This window comes from Cotesia glomerata, linkage group LG2, assembly GCF_020080835.1.
Source record: "Cotesia glomerata isolate CgM1 linkage group LG2, MPM_Cglom_v2.3, whole genome shotgun sequence".
NCBI lineage: Eukaryota > Metazoa > Arthropoda > Insecta > Hymenoptera > Braconidae > Cotesia > Cotesia glomerata.
In genome coordinates this window covers 10238304-10254941 of record NC_058159.1, presented here as the reverse complement: position 1 = coordinate 10254941, position 16638 = coordinate 10238304, and the positions used below count along the sequence as shown (strand labels likewise).

The following is a 16638-nucleotide window of genomic DNA, read 5'->3' as shown; positions in this document are numbered from 1 at the left end:
AATGGTTTATTGGAGAAATTTTATTTTTTTTAGTGTCAATAATTTGTAATTTTTTGAAATGAACTTTGTTCTTCAAAACGAATTTATTTTTGAAAATTTTTAAGTATATCTTATGCATTTACATTGCGTTGTATCGCTAAATAGCTTAAGTCTTCGCCTTTCAGATTATCATAAATCGTGTAAATTAGGGAATTGTTGAATAAAATATAGCACATAGTAAAAACATTGCCCTCGACAGATAATGAATATCTTAGTATTCTAACTATGTAGTTTACTATCATTAAAATGAGATGAAATTATTTTACTCAAGTATAAAATTATATTGGATTAATATTAAAAAATTTTAGGTTAAGATAATAAAATTCAGGAAAAAATTTTTTGAGCAACGAAATCTGGTCTTTTAGTGTCGTATAGCTGAATCGTTTTTTAATTACCCGTAAAATCGTTTGTGCGTTTTGCTCATAGTTTTCTTAACTTTGTATAACAACGATAGAGCACTCAACAAATAAGAACAATGATTGCGTCTTAAATGATGAATTAACAGGTAGGAAATTTTACTGATAAGAAAGTTACTCATATGTATTTATTGTATTTATCAAGCGAATAATGAATATCGTGATTTGCGATGAATACTTAATGAAAATTCTGAAGAAAACCAATTGCGTTAAATAATGGCTACTTTAGTTTTTAACTTTATTAGCGATGAAAATTCAATTTAATACTCTTCGTCTTGCAAAAACTACAATTATAATTCATATTATTAAGTGTTAGTTTAATGTCGTTGTAAATTGTGAGGTTGCTGGCGAAATACCAGTAAACTAATTTAGATGAAAGAAAGCTTGATTTTATTACTTTGATTATAAGAAAATATAACAATTAAATGAATTCATGGAGCTATGTTCTTTTTTGTTTGAGTGGAATCAAATTTCATGTAAGCGAGTCGAAACTACTAACTCGTTATTTGCCGTTGGATCTCCATATACTTGACACGTCGTCGAGCCAGGATCATTCCCTGTTTATATACTTATCTCACTCCATCCCCACTATTTCGAAACCTTATTACCCTGTGTGCAGTCAGATGCGTGCTAGGCAGAGTCTCTATAAAATTTAAAAATACCCGCCACTGCATTCAATTTTTATTGGTCATTAACAAACCGTGTTGAGGGACAAGATGATTAAAAATAAAAAGATTATCCTGTTAAGTATAGAGAGCATTTAAGTATGCGGAGAGCAAGTATAAGGAGATTCCAGTATACTTACCTTTGTTTGTCTTTTTAGTTTTTAGTTCAGTGCTGTGCAAAGAATATTAAAATAAATATTCGGATTTGTTATGTAAATACACTTAGGTGTGTGTTTTCATGAATTCATATGTATACAATTTCATTTAATATACATTTTATAAAATACATATATGTCACCTACATGTGTATTCAAATATTCAAAAGCCGTGATTACTGTCAACTTGACGTTCTCAGATGACTGATTAAGTGAGCGGCGGGGAATAAGTAGTGGCGTAATACTTGTATATAGTAGATTCATGTTAAAATGTAAATATTATGATCTTTCTCGATTTAATACCCTGCAGAATTAAATCACATTGACTTTTACATAATTCATATTAGTATTAAAAAGATTATTAAATATTAGTGTCAAATTTTGTCCTCTGGTTATTAGCTTGTTGTCTTTCAGTCATTTTTGAGTAACTCTGTGATAGAAAATATGCCATGATGGTTTTGGATTTTCTTATTTGCGGAGACATGAACATCGGAGACTTATCATTGTATATATTTATTATAGTCCTGAGAGTTTCGTATTGGAGTTATTTTTACGATGTTTATTTCATTTAAGGTAATGTGGCTTAGAATCACTAAAAATTGTCTGCTACTGTGTATACAACATTAACCTCAGATCGGTTTGACAGTCCATTTGTATTAATTTACGTTATTGTTCAAAATTGAAAGGCTATTAATAAAAAAATGAATCAATTTTTTGAAGATCCCATGTAAGAACTGCCAGTTGAACGACGGGGCCTTGCCTGGCCCAGTACTGGGCAACCAAGTTTGACGCACCGTTATTGGCCCATACTTGGGCCAAGACTGAGTAATCAGCCTCGGCCGGCCCAATAATATATTAACCGATTTACATACAATAATACGATTTATAACAATGGACCGGCCCATTTATATACAATTGATTACATTTTTTTATGAATAAATATGTAACTGAGCAATAATTTTAGTGAATAGAGTTAAAAATGAATATAAATGAAACTGAGCAGGGTTGAAGGTGACTACTGTTATATTTGAGTACAATTGTAACTGTTTAGAGTTCTGCGTGAATACTTATTAGTGTTATTTAGTAAAGTTGAATTGGTGTAGAGATTTAAATGAATCAAGTTGTATCTGAATAAAAATGAATTAAAATCAAAATGTATCTGAGTACAGATGTCGTTACATGCTGCGAGTAGAGATTTTATGAGTAGCCTAGTAGGTCTGTAACACAGCGATCCTAGTAACCAGGCATGGGCCAGTCGTGGTAACCAGGTTTGGGCCAGTGTTATTATTCCAGACTTGAAACAAGACTGGGCCAACTCTGGTTTACAAGCCTGGCCGAGAGTTGTACATAGTTGGGCCAGAACTGGGCCAAGCCTGGGCCCGCCATACTTTCCTACATGGGATGCTTCTGTCTAAAAAATTAATATTGATTTAGCTCAAAATCAATTCGAGCTTAGATATGTCATCTTACATTCGAAATGAAAGTAGTTTACTTATTATTACTAAAAAAAGTAAACCCATAGAAACGATTGTAAAGCGAATCTTGTCAAATATAAGATAAATTCTCATCCTAGAAAATTGTAAAGATATAAAAAAATAAAGCTTCTTGATGAGGTTTTAAATGCATTTGATGACAATTCGATTTGTCGTACACAAAAACTGTTTAGAATAGAACTAAAAATGTGAATTTTTGAAAATTGCAAATCACTACCATTTCTAAAGGAACTGACCAATTCAGCCCATCTGTGAACTCAATTTTCATTACCGCCAAGAGAATAAACATCTCAAGTTTTGTTAAAAAATTTTTAATCAAATGAATTTTTCGGGTAGTAAAATTTTCTAAGAAATTTTTAGAAATTTACTAATAAAAATTTTTAGTCACATACTCTTAGCATACAATAAAACACACTTAAAGTTTTTATTGAAAAGAAAAAATATAACTTGAATTTATTGTACTTTTTACCTTCCACCTTCATTCTTTTCATTTCTTCATATTTACTTATAGAAGAATAACACAATAACTTTTATTCGGGAAGAGTTAGTAACTTTAATATTCTTGTTAAATAATATTATATATCCGCTCAAAACAATTGTAAGTCTATACATACATCTTCTAAACTTTCAATTCATGAACATATCTTCAATCATATAAATGTAAAATTAAGTAAGTTAACAATAGCTTGAGACTTGAGCGTTTTTAAGCTTTTATAGTAAAAAAAAAGCCAACGTTACTTAATTCAAAAGATCTTCAATATCTCATTAGAGTAAAGAATGGCTGAAACATTTTATTGTTTAAGTTATAAAAAAAATAACGACTACATTTCACTAATTACACCTGTAAAAAACTAGGGAGATACTGAAATATTGTTATTGATTAATATTGATAAACTATAAAACTTTACTTCTAATCAAATTTCATTGTTGACTTTGACTATACATATAGTTTGTTGAATAAAAAATCTGGAACAAGATAAATCTTTTAATTTTCTTTTAATTTCATTGATAAATAATAATAAAAACCAGTCGACTCATGCGAATATTTTACATAGTATCACGATTAAACAACGAATAGTTTACTACTGTTGAAAATAAAGTAGCTGTCATTAAGGAATACTGGTGTTTATGCATTTTTACAGTACAATATAACCATTCATTTTTTAAACACGACATTAAGTTAAGTAATTTTTTGATTACGTTAGTTAATTATGTATATTTATTTATGTGTGAACTGAGTATTAGATAAGATTTTTGGTACGCGTCTATGGGCGCACCTGCTTTGCTCGTTGCACCAACATACACGTAGTCGAAAAGCCCATCCACTTAGTTTTATAATATGCGACTATATTGGATTGTAAATAACAATTTAAATCAGATTTATAATAAAAGTACACAGAAAGAAAAGTTTAATTGAGCCAAGAAAATATTTTTCTTCATGATTATTTACTTGGGCGAAAAAAAAATTTTTTTTTGACACAAGAAATTTCACTTATTCCAACAAATCAATTCCCTTGCTTCAAGAAATACGTTTCTTGATCCAAGACAATTTATTTGTCAAGAAAATTTTCTTGTTTTGAGAAAATTTCTCTCTTGTTCCAAAAAATTAAGTTCTTGACAGAAGTAAATTTTCTTGTCTTGAGAAAATTTTTCTCTTGCTCCTAAAAATTAAATATCTGGATAGTAAATTTTCATTAATATTTCTATTGACTAACATGTCAAATGAGAAGATCAAATAATATTAAATCATTTTTTTTCATTCAATATGTATAATTGTGCGCTAAAATAATTTAAAATGGGTATCAAATATTCAAGAGAAAAATTTTCTCAAGATGAGAAAATTTTTTTCTCAGCTGAAGTAGGTGGCGCTGCTTCCCTAAAGTATCTAAAAATCTTGATCAAATATTAAAATTTCTTGTATCAAGTATTTATGATCTTTAATTAAGAAAAAATTACTTCCACCAAGAATAGAATTTCAAGAAAAATTTTTACTTCGGCCAAGACAACTTCGGTCTTCCTTCGGGCGACCGAAAATTTACTTGAGCCAAGAGTTTTGTTCTCCAGTCAAGAAATCTTTCTTTCTGTGTATTAATTATATTTGATTGATTTGCTTGACAGATTACACTTTGGTATATAATGTAATTAAATTTTCATAATTTCATAACATTTTTAGTTATTGAATTAATAAGAGTTTCACTACACTGATTAAACAATTAATTTGATTTAAAAAAAAAATTTTTGAGCCAAGATTATAATTTCGAAGAATTTGAATAACTTGAATAAAGTCGAAAAATTATTAAATTGAGTAAAATTTACTTAAATCAAGAATAACTTCTTAGATTACGAATTATTCTACTTGATTCAAGCTTATCAAACTCCTCAAAATGATCAAATTAATTTTTTAATTCTTATATTTTACAGCTCTGATCAGTTGAATGAACTTTAAATAAAGTTAAGCAGACCCCTTTTGACACTAAATGAAGCTTTTTAGATTTTTTAGTTTTTGATTATTTTTACCAGGTATTAACTTGAAGTCTATTATTTATCATCCATTGTACACAAACATTATAAATACTTTATTTGTTCTCGTCTTTGTTGTTCATTGTTGTACATTTTATTTTTCATTCGATGCTTACGCAGAAATAACTGATTCCTGAGTCAATAATAAAATGCCAGTCTTCCTCTAGTTTTAGCGTCTATCATTCATTAATTAAAATGATTACGCTATGTTCATTCCCTTTTTTTCTCTTTTTCTTTCTCTCTTTGACAGTTTTAGTTACTAGCTTTTTACAAACTGGGCGAGAGTGTAGAATTCAATCTCGTGAACTTCAGGCTCATTGTCGGCTTAGTACTCAGAGTAATCAATTTGTTTTACGTGCTTCAAAATTAAAAATGGATCTTAATATATAATTTTTTCATCATACTTTGTTAGAATTTGGTATTAATTGATTTTGTCTTAAGAAAGTTTAAGTACTATTGATTGGACCTACATACATTTCAATAAGTAGATTTCAAATTTTGTATTTATATTTTTCATTCTGTATTTCGTTAAGTGAAATTTAAAGACCATTTTGTTTCGATAAAGTTCACAAAAAATAAATTCAACCACTCTTTTATACATCAGTAAATTTTTTGTTCCCACTCGCATGCGCATAATTACGTCAGTTGATCAGTCGCAGCGCATGCTCAGTTCAATAAGTGGAAAAAAAAACTGCTTAATCCTCTGGATAAAAATACATTACAGTTTCGAATTCAATGAGCATTGTGATATCTGTATAAAAATTTCCTGATGTAGTCATATATGAGACTAAAAAGATAATAATTTATTATGATTTTTCACTTTTTTATTTTATCTCGAAATGTGTACGTTAATTAACATGTTGTATTAAAAAAAAATAGTTTAACAGTTAATTAAAGTAAGAACCAATGTCAGATAAACTGCATAAGAGGGTTAAAAAAATAATTTTCATTTTAAAAATAACAACTTATACTTGGCTCTCTTGAAAGGAAATAATTTAGCGATTATGCCCCCCCCCCCCATCGGAGATTTTGAACACTACTTTTGGTTCAAAAATTATGTACAAGTAAATATGACTATATCAAACCTGTTATGGGTAAATCAAATATTAAATTTTGTGACATGGCCATACACGGAAATGTCAGGCCATATGAGAAAATTTTTTTACGGGTCATATTCTTTTGGATTTGTTTATCTTTTACTTTATGTCTAGTTAATAAGTAAAAGTTATTTTGATATCAATAATATTTGACCGTTATTAATAATATAAATTTAACTTTAATCATCTTTTAAAAACAAAAATATGTTTAGTTCTTGTTGATTCTTCGGAAAAAAATTAGGAAAACGGTTGACCTTGAAGGCCATCCCTGCAATTTCCCGCCAATCCTATACCTAAACGCTTGAAATTGCACTTATGACGTTTTTGAGCTCTTCGAGCTCACAAATACAATTTGTGTGTTATTTTGAGCTCTCCGAGCTCAAAAAAATAGCTCTTGAATACTTTTGAGCTCTTCGAGGTCAAAAGCTTGATAGAAGTTTGATAAAACACTACTTTTTGAGTTTTCAAATCGCAACAACTTTTGAATGAATGAACCGATTTTCACGCGGTTGGTGGCATTCGACGCAGTTTTTTAAACTACATGAAGAATCTACAAGTTCAAAATGATAGAATGAAAAATTTCGGAGTTACTCCGAAAAAACGCTATTTTCGGTTTTCTTTCGTCAACGATAACTCACGAACGAATCAACCGATTTTGACCGGACTGGCGGCGATCGACGTGGTTTTTTGATGTTAAGAGCTGATTAGTTTTTGGAATTGATCGGTAAAGCCGTTTAAAAGTTATTCCAAAAAAACCCCATTTGAAAAAAATTTTTTTGTACTTTTTTTGGGATTTCTCAAAATCTACTGGTCCGAATCGTTCCAAAGTATATTCAAAATCTAAGTTCAATCAAGCCCTTTCGAGTGGCACCAACCGCGATCAAATCTGTCAAGCCGTTCAAAAGTTATGAGAGGTTTACATACATCCACACACACACACACACACACACATACCATCGCGGGAATAGTCAGGGAAGCTTCCTAGGACCTCGAATCGTCGAGATTCGATGAAAACTCGATTTATGTAAAACGGGGTGAAAACAATAACTTCCCGATTTTTGAAAATCTTCGATTTTCTTAGCGGGAAGTTAAAAATTATGACCGTATTCAGAAATTAATTTCTCACATACTTTAAAACTTTACTTAGTAATCAGATCAAAATTTATGTAGCCATTTTATATAATAATTTCAAGATTCAGAAGTTGGTAAAAACTAGATAGTAAGCTACTTGAAAAAGTATCAAAAGCAGATTAAAATAAAAATGCCATTTAGCCTCACCCGAAATGGAAGATTTCATGTGATATGAGATTTTCTTTATTCATGTTATTTAATTTGTTGAATAAAAAATGTTTATGTAATTTTTAAATTTTCAATCCGCAATAACTTTTAAACGAGTTAACCGATTATCACGTAGTTAACAACAGTCGATGCAGTTTTTTTGAATTCTATGATGAATTTCAAACAGTGAATTGATCAGATAAAAAATTTCGGAATTTGTTTAAAAAAACGCTTTTTTCGATTTTTTTCGTCAACGATATCTCACAAACGAATCAAGCGATTTTGACCGGTCCGGCGGCGATCGACGTAGTTTTTTTATGTTAAGAGCTGATTACTTTTTGAAATCGGTCGGTAAAGTTGTTTAAAAGTCATTCTAAAAAAACGACATTTGAAAAAAAGTTTTCATTATTTTAAAATTTTTGAATGGCCCATAAAATTATTAAAAATATTCATAAAGTATAAGTGTTATAGGTCAAATTGAAGGTAATATAATCAGCTTTACCATAAAGTTTCCAGAAATGAGCTCTTTTTTGTCAGTCAAAAGTTATTCACGGTTAAAGTTACAAAACTTGAAATTTACAAAATTTTGAAAATTTTAAATGGCCACCATTTCTAAACTAATTAACCGATTTTGCTCATCTTCGAACTCGACCTCGATAATTACCCAAAAAATATGTGTACCAAGTTTCATCAAGATCGGTTGAAAACTTTTCGAGATATCCTGATGACAAGGCTGGTTATATTATATATATATACATATTAGGGTGTGTCATATTTAGGCGATATTTTTTTTTACTGCTATTCGCTATGAGTGTGACTGCAGCGCCAGTCAAAATATGAACTACGGGAGGCTGTCAGAGTATGTTTTTATACGTATGTCAATAGCAAGAAACATAAAAATAAATAAATTTTATAAATAATTGTAAAAAAAAAAGTTATAAAAAATATGTGACAATTTTATACACCGATAGAAGGATTTGTTTGTTAATGAATATTTTTTAACTGTTAGCAAATATTTATTTAAAATCAAAAGCAAAAATAGCATTTTCTTTTGACACTTTTTATAATCCTATAGCTGGAATACATGATAATAATTCAATTCACTAAATAAATTAACCTTTTTAATATTTATAAATACAAAAGATAATTATGAGCTATGATAGAATTCGGTATTTTACAATAAACGTTATTATAATGTAATATAATTAATACAAATAATTTATAAAAATTATTTTTGTTTATAAGAAATCTTCATATCATATGATATTACAAGCAAAACAAATTCACTCAACAAAATATTTATTAACTGTTAATAAATATTCGTTAACTATTAATAAATAGTTATTAACTATTAATAAATGTACTTTCCTACCAAATAAATATTTATTGAATGTTAAAAAATATTTATTAAAGTTTAATAAATTAAATAATTGTCTTCAAATAAATTAAATTATTAATAGTTAATAAATCCTTTTATCAGTGTAATAATTGCAGTTTTGTTTTTTAGTTAAACGAATCAACAACAAGTACGTATAATGATAAAAAATAAAAAAGATTGCAGTAAATATTTCTGCTGGTATTTTTTAAGACACAACAACTCTGGTGTCTCATTTTTTTTTAATTTATTAAAATTAAAACAAAATAAATACTTCCACGTGTACTTACTTACAATTTTAGGAATAATAGCCTCCCGTAACTCCGAAAGTAACCACTGCGAACGCTTCAGTCGATTTCATTTCCCCTACCATGGCTTCACTCAGAGCGAATACCAGAAAATCTGGTAGTATATAGAAAATAAAAAATTATACCGCTGAGCTAAAGGTTTTAAGTCCAATAGCGGCTTAGCTCATCAAAAAATTCGATTTCCCATTTAAATAACACAGGAAAAATTTTTTTTTTGTTTCAACTGGACTTTTCGTTATTAAAAAATTTTTTTTTCGTAAAACCTTCTTATGGCTTTTGTAGGAAATTAAATTTTCTACAAAAATATCTCTTTGAACGAAGACTGTAGAACCACTATTTTCGAAGTTATAGCCCGTTAAACGGTAACATTTAAAAAAATACACATTAAATTCCATTTAATTTTCAATTTATTACTCTTACATGAATAATTTAATTTTATTGTACATTTTTGAGCATTAAAATTTTTAATTAAAGTATTGACTCGTTTCAATATAATAATGTAAGTCAAATTATTATTAATTAATCGTTATAATTACAAAAAATTTCGTTTTTTCATTTATTTAAAAATGGTAACATTAACGTCTGCTTGTTAGCATTTGGAAATTTTTTCCTGTGCACAGCTACAACTTGCAATAAGTACTGCTCTTCATCAGCAGTTAAGCTTTTGTAGACTTCCATCAATTGGACCGCCCGTTCCGCAGTATCATTAACAACGTGTAAATTTTTAAAAATTTTGAGGCACGTATTGTAACTTTTGTCAGATATCCACTGATCAGGATGTAAATTTAAAAAATCAGTTGGGAGTTCCAACCTTTTAAAAATAATCATCGACTCTTCTGATGCAAATTCATACAATTCTTTGTTTAGTAAGGAATTAATATTAACATTTTTTACATTAAATCGTTTAAAGTTTTTAATTTGACTTTTTTTTTCTGAATCGATTCAATTAATTTTAATTTAATTTCTGCGCTAACATTATTATCAAATAATGACAAACAAATAAGTTGTTCAGATAAATACCATAAGTGATTGCTGAATTTTTTTAACGCTGTTTCTGAAATATTTTTATTTATTTTTTTATAATTCAGTAAATCTTTCATAAATTCTAAATCCTGTCGAGGAGCTTAGATTGCTGAAGGCGCACAATACCATGCTTTTATGTATACTAATACAATGAAAATACAAATGTGGCAGAGTCCCGAAGCCTCTATCCGGCTGAGTGAAAATTGTTCTTGAAACAGATAAATTTTTGAGGAATATATTGCTTTAAATATGCGCGAAAATATGATTTCAATCCATAAGTGTTATTGTTTCACAATAGTAATAACTATTTAATAATAATTTGACTTAGATTGTTATATTGAAACGAGTCAATACTTTAATTAAAAATTTTAATGCTCAAAAATGTACAGTAAAGTTAAATTATTCATGTAAGAGTAATAGATTGAAAATTAAATGGAATTTAACGTGTATTTTTTTAGATGTTACCGTTTAACGGGCTATAACTTCGAAAATAGTGGTTCTACAGTCTTCGTTCAGAGATATATTTTTGTAAAAGCCATAAGAAGGTTTTTCGAAAAAAAAATTTTTTAATAACGAAAAGTCCACTTGAAACAAAAAAAAATTTTTTTTCTGTGTTATTTAAATGGGAAATCGAATTTTTTGATGAGTTAAGCCGCTATTGGACTCAAAACCTTTAGCTCAGCGGCATAATTTTTTATTTTCTATATACTACCAGATTTTCTATACCAGAATATCGCCTAAATATGACACACCCTAATACATATATATACATACATATATAAATTTTTTAACCCATGGTGTTTTTGAAATAGCAAAATCAGATGAAAATTCCACCATGAGGGCTAATGCAATAGTTAGATTTCTAACAAAATCTACCTAAAAAATGCACATGATTAATTTTAGATACTACCACATAGTTGAATAGAAAAAAAATTGTGAAAATACTATGACTGAAAACTTATAAATTTCTAGTCAAATCGGTTCAGTCAAGCTAAAATAGAACATTGTTTCACCGTTGTAAGGATTTTGTATCACTTCCGTCCTCGGAAAACATGAGAAAAAAATGTACCCACTAAATCTGAATTATTAAAATTCTACATTCTACCTGGCCGTCTTTTAAATAACTTATAAAGCAAGAAAAGAGGTATGATAACTTCCAAAAAGATAAAGAAAAAAATCCTAGTAGCAACAGCGTCAAAAATTTTATGCGAAAGTAGGCACACTTTTAAAGTATGCAAATAAAACTCTAATTTTTATAAAAACCATTTACAATTTTCATTTCTCATAAATCAACCCATTAAATTTTTAATTAATATTGGCAATTCATGTTCGTATTTTAATGGGTACATGAACACGATCGTTTTCGCGAGAATTGATCAATCAAAGTGTGATTTATTTATTCAACTTTTCATTATTACAACACGATATTATAATCAGCGAAATAATTAGTCAGTCACTGAACTACTTGTTCAGAACAAACGACTATGTACTGTGGATAATGAAGTTTATGAGTAAACTTAATTCATCCAGTGACACTGAAAGTAGTAATAGTAATAATTATTATTAACTGCTACTGACAGTTTTTGAATTAAATTATTTATAATAATTTTTAGTTGAATTAGTAGTAAAAATTTATAGAAAACAGTATATATATACATACAAATATCTACAAATCTACAAATCATTAAAGTTTCCACCTATTTATTACGAGACAGGCCGCTGAAAGTAGGAGTAATCACATGTGTTACACAAGTAGTTCAGTAAAATCGCTTTCACCTATAACACACGCACTGACACAGTTGTCGTTCAAGTCTTGTTAATTTAAACTGTGCAAATGAAAAAATTTTTGACCTATTTTTTTGGTGTCTTTTTTTTCAATGATTTCCGTTGTTACTTTTTGTTTTAATTATTCAAATGTACACACTGAAAAAAAAGTTTTCTGTTCGGCGCCATCTACTGCATTGCAACGAGTGTATCGTTACGGGTACAGTTCGTATAGCTACAAGCATGTGATTACGAGTAGCAGTCTGGATCGCGACCGTCACGATCCATTCGAGTGCCATTCACGATACTATTGCTACCTTTAATATACAGTTTTCCTAATCTCACTCTCCTTTAAATAGCAACGTGTGTATCATGACAGTAGTAATTCATTGCAGTTTTCGATGTTAAATAATAATACACAAGAAATGTGAATATCGCGCACCTTAATTTTAACCAATAATGAGTCGTGGTCCGTTTTTTGTGAGTTTCGACCTATGACTAACTTCAAGACTTTCATGTATTTTAATTTAGAGGATAGTTATTTTTATCATTGCATTTACACCAAACACAAGGATTAACTGTTAAAAAAAATTTTTATTTTTGGATTTAAAATCATTTTGGAAACTTGTGGCTAAGCGAAAAAAATTTGAGTTTTGGTTTGAAAGACGAAGTTCCAAAAAATTGACTCATCAATTAATTGTGAGTGGTTGATTTTCAAATATTCGATGGACTTATAGAGTATAAAATAAACCGAAAAATTTTAAACGATTTCATAATTTGTTATTTTATCAATTACAATTGAAAGTGACCCTTGTATGTTTTATAATATTTTAAACGTAACTGTTCCATAATAAATACAGTAGTGATGTGAATTGACCGTCATTTCTAGTTTTCGACTGATGTTCTTGTGAATAACGGACTTGAAAAACCGCCTTATTTGATAGCAAAATGATCATCACAAAATTTTTGGTCACAGTCCGTCATTTCGAACGGTCAGACATTTTTTCGTCACAAATTAGGTCGGTCAAATCTAGCTATGTAGATTTTAATGGTTTAACAAAAAAAATTTCTAGCTATCAAGAAATAATTTTTTAACAGCTTTTAAAAAAAAAATTAATGTTTTTTAAATAAATTAAAAAATTATTTATTAATTTGTAATTAAAATTCTTTCCTTTTTATCAAAATATTTGAAATTAAACTTGATATTTAATAACGTTAGTACAAAAAAATTGGTAGATGTCGCCACAACTGTGACGAACCTTCATTTATAAAAGCATCAGCTGACAATTTTGTGACCCTGACGTGACGATCAAAAATGACCTTTCTGTCACCCTCCCATTACTATAGATAAGTGTATGAAGAAAATTAGATGAGAAAAAAACAAGGTCAGCAATTAAAACGAAAAAAAAAAAAAAAAAAAAAAAAATGACCTTTCGGGAATCACATAAGATCCATTTTTTTAATGAATGAATTAACGAAATTTCTAGTTTCTACGAAAAAAAAAAAAAATAAATTTTTCACTGTTCAAGTTATTGAAATTAAATCATAAGAGTGCCTTTTTTTTTTTACTAATGAAAAACTATTTTTTCGGATGATGTTACATAATGGTACATAATGTAGTTGTCTGAATTTAAAAGCAGTAAATAAATATTTTAGATAAAAAGAAAAATTATTTCATCCAAAAGAACCGCATGTTATTCCGCGTTAGACACCAAAGTATATAATGACGTATTTTGTACTTTAGTGCCTCTTTATAAACTTGACATATTTTGTTCCAAATAGTCTGAATAAATATTTCATGTAAACAAAAATTTATTACTATTAAAAACAATATTTCATTTCTCTTTAGGTTCTTCTATATTTTTATTTTATTTGTTTTTTTTTTTGTTCACTTAGTTTTGCCCTTCATAAATTTTTTGCTAATGTATCACGCATTCGGATAAAACATTAACGTCACAGTTACAAAATGAAAAAAAAAATGAGCGATATCCATGTAGGCGAGTATGAAATTGAATAATTAATTAAAAAATATTGATTTATTAATGAGTACAACAAAAGTGATAGCGAGTTGAAATTATCAAAGTTTTTATTTTAATTTTTGTCTGATAATTATTTTATAGAGATGTAAGCAATCGCTTAATAATGTTTTTTTACTTTAATAATGTCAAAAAAAAAGTGTTGAATGAATTGATTGTAAGTAAAAATTTATTTTTAACTTTTTTCATGTGGAATGATACAGCTTAAAATATTGAATTTATAAACATTAAATTCTGAACTATATCATAATTAAACAAACGCATAAAGTGTATGATTTTTAATTAACAAGAAAAAAATTTCTTCTAATACTAAATTATTTTATTGCCAATTAGAAAATTTCAAGTTTGACGTAAGTGAATTACTATCATAAAATTTTCCTGACAAGATTTTTGTAGCCCTACAAAGCTATTTCGAACTTTGATAGTAAAATTAATTAATCAACATATTGATAACTTATATGCCAACTTTACATTTGAAATTTTTATTATCATTGATTTATGCGTAGTTCGTTTCATTCCTAATTTTGACCTATTAAAAGCTAAACAGAATGTTTATGTGATCTTTAAACCAGTTATATAATCAATCTTACAGTATAATGGTTACGGAATAAAATCCATCAGAAAAAATTTGTAGAAGTAACTTTAAAAAAAGTTTGGAAAATCCAAAAGTGCACGCCTCATAATCTCACTTTTTACAATAAAATTGATTATAATAAAATATAAAAAGCAAAATGATAAAAAACAGAAAACTTCTATGGTTTAGGGGCGCCATAACTCTAAGGTGAGGAAAAAAAATACTATAATAAAATGTATAGATAGATATACAAAAAAATCCACAGTCATATATTAGTTTTTTATAAATAATAATTTAACGGCAGTGAATTGAACGCTCATATTAATTAAGAAAATCCGTCGTGTGTTAGTTTAGATAATAAAAAAAAAATTATTCCGATACGATCATTTTTTCGACCAATTTCCCTGCCACATACACCCATTTATACACAGACGTCCAGAAAAGATTATGTTTAATGTTATTATTTACTATGTTAAAAAAAAAAATTGTTATTGAAATATATTTTATGTGCCTGACAAATTATTTGACTTGATATAAGTGTACTCATATTAACCTGTAAGTGCGATATAAATGACAAAAAATCAATTTCAGTTTCAAGAAAACTGCTTTTTTCGAAATGTCGAAAGTAGAGCACAACCTCAACGCTTCGCTTATGAGGCGTGCATAAGATCAATCAAACGAGTATGAATAGAATATAAGTGTATAAATGTAATAGTTAGAACATTTTCTATCTGTAATGCTGCATTGAAGTCTGATCCGATCGTTTTTAGTAATAGGATTTTGTCGTAAAAGTAAAACGTCCGAGGTTGCTTCTAACCAGTTTAAACTGTCACTGTTGAAGAACGAATGACATTGCTTTATTTTCATTTAAAGTTTTAAAGTTGTATTTAAATTTTCATTCTAAAGTTGTAATTTAGAAAAAAAAGAGGCCAAAATTTTTTTTGAACTATTTTTAAAGAGCTTCAAACAATCAAAGGTAGTTGTCAAGTTGTCGAAGAAAATAGTAAAAGATTTTGCAGTTTTGAATTTTAAGTTTAAAAATCTTTCAGTAAAATAATAAACTGAAAAAAAATTTTTTTTGCACGTATATATCACACTAACGGAATATGGTAGAAGAACATCACAAAGTGAGATAATAAAGAGTATTTCACGAGTAAATTTCAAACGGGCTTCCTATTTAATAGCTTAAATTAATGTCATTCAGTGAAAAGTTGTTCCTTGGAATTTAGCAAGCACTAAATTGCCAGTGGATGCTTGATCACCTAAGATGTTGGCGGTGGGACGTCGGGATGGCGCCCCATTAGCTACAAGAGAACGCCCCCGTTATCGTTTATATAAACGATGAGAAGACGACGCATGACCAGACCAGTTTCTACCGACTTACTGTTAACAGCCAGGCATTTCCGTTTCGCAATACCGGAACTAGTCGAACTTCTTGAGTGGTTCGTTCTTGTTATTGGAAAGTTTGAAAGTATCTGTCTGATCGTTTTGCCTCCTTTACTATTTATAAACTTTTTTTTATATTCATTTATTCATTTTTTACTATTAAGATCTCTTTTAGCTCTTTTTTACTTTATGTCTTTTTTATTGGAAGTTATTCCGAAGTGGCTTTATATTAGATCCGTTATGCCAAGCCAGAGAAAATGATAAATATATTTTCCGATCGTTGACGATATGAAATATATGCTCGTAAATTATATTAGATTATCTTAATTTTAAGAATTATACACGGGAAAAGACAATGGATTTTTCTCTTTTGTTCTTATTCTATTCCATAACTCTAACCACCATGCGTATATAATATTCATTAGGATAAAAAAATAAATAGAAAGACAATGTTTAAAAAAAAAAAAAAAAATAGGAAAAGACTGAAAACGAAAATCATTCTTGGTATT

General features: G+C 28.4%; 1 protein-coding gene and 1 long non-coding RNA gene across 3 annotated transcripts in view; both read left to right on the top strand.

The window, feature by feature from the left end:
• The window catches only part of LOC123258558 (furin-like protease 2), a 344896-nt gene that overhangs the window by 44080 nt on the left and 284178 nt on the right, over positions 1 to 16638 (top strand). The gene's annotated exons all lie outside the window — the stretch shown is intronic.
• On the top strand, positions 9150 to 9431 carry LOC123258569. The gene is made up of 2 exons (XR_006508093.1): positions 9150 to 9189; positions 9341 to 9431. It is a non-coding gene; the product is annotated as an uncharacterized LOC123258569 (long non-coding RNA).